The sequence below is a fragment of the Nannospalax galili genome, unplaced genomic scaffold (assembly GCF_000622305.1).
Source record: "Nannospalax galili isolate Female #2095 unplaced genomic scaffold, S.galili_v1.0 scaffold824, whole genome shotgun sequence".
Taxonomy (NCBI): Eukaryota; Metazoa; Chordata; class Mammalia; order Rodentia; family Spalacidae; genus Nannospalax; species Nannospalax galili.
This window is the reverse complement of record NW_008351697.1, coordinates 2,188,305-2,189,983: the sequence shown is the minus strand read 5'-3', so window position 1 is coordinate 2,189,983 and position 1,679 is coordinate 2,188,305.

Genomic DNA, 1,679 nt, shown 5'->3' with positions numbered 1-1,679 from the left:
GTTATATATAACAAACCCACAGCCAACATCATTCTAAATGGAGAAAAACTGGAAGCATTCCCATTGAAATCAGGAACCAGACAAGGTTGTCCACTATCTCCACTTCTCTTTAACATAGTGCTTAAAACTCTTGGAAGGGAAATAAGACAAGAGAAGGAAATTAAAGGAGTAATAATTGGAAAAGAAGAGAACAAATTATCCCGTTTTACAGACGATATGATATTATATCTAAGAGATACCAGAAAATTCCTAGAAATGATAAACTTTTAGTAAAGTGGTAGGTTACAAAATTAACCTACAAAAGTCTGTAGCCTTTCTATACACCAATAACGAGCAATCAGAGAAAGAGCACATGGGAACACTCCCCTTCACAATAGCTGTGAAAAAAAAAAAATCTTGGACTAAACCTGACCAAAGACATTAAAGACCTCTACAATCAAAAATTTAAATCTTTAAAGAAAGAGATTGAGGAAGACATCAGAAGATGGGAAGGACCTCCCATGTTCATGGATTGGAAGAATTTATATGGTGAAAATGACCATTCTACCAAAAGCCATTTACAGATGCAGTGCAATGCCAATCAAAATCCCCATCACATTTTTCACTGAATTGGAAAAAACCATCCTATGATTCATATGGAAGCACAAAAGACTGGATAGCTGAAGCCACCCTGAGCACTAAGAGCAATGCTCAGGGGATTACTATACCAGATTTTAAACTGTATTACAGAGCTATAGTCATAAAAACAACATGGTACTGGCACAAAAAATAGACCCATAGATCAACGGAGCAAAATTGAAGACCCAAATATGAGTACATGCAATTCCAGTCACTTGATATTTGACAAAGAGGCCAAGAACATTCACTGGAGGAAAAACAGCATGTACAGCAAATGGTGCTGGCAAAACTGGATCTCCACCTGTAGAAGAATGAAACTAAACCTCTATCTTTCACCTTGCAAAAAGTCAATTCCAAATGGATCATAGACCTTTCAAAGATCTCAATGTAAAGCCCGAGACTCTGAAACTGTTAGAAGAAAACATTGGCAAAAATCTAGAAGTTGTAGGAGTAGGAAAGTGCTTTTTGGGTCAAAAGAGAAATTAAGAAAGAAATAAAAGTATTCCTGGAACTAAATGAAAAGCACAATACAACACAACAAAACCTCTGGAACATATTGAAAGCAATCCTTACAGGGAAGTTTATAGCTCTAACTGGCTACATTAAAAAAATTGGAAAGAACATAAATAAATGACTTAACATTGCAATTCAAGACACTTGAAAAGCAACAGCAAATGAAGCTCAAATCTAGCAGAAAGAAGAAATAACAAAAATCAGAAGTTAATGAAATAGAAACAAAGAAAACATTACAAATAACGAATCCAAGGTGTTAAGCACCATTAGTAATTAGGGAAATGCAAACTAAAACCACTTTAAGATTTCACCTTACCCCAGTCAGACTGGCCAAAATTAAGAGAAAAAATGATACCAAAACTTGTAGAGGATGTGGGGAAAGGGGAACACTCATCCACTGCTGGTGGGGCTGCAAACTTGTTCAACTCCTATGGAAAGCAGTGTGGAGAACTCTTATAAAAGTACAAATGAACCTACCATTTGACCCAGTTATACCACTCCTTGGCATATACCCAAAGAACTCATCCTATTGCAGAGACACTTGTACA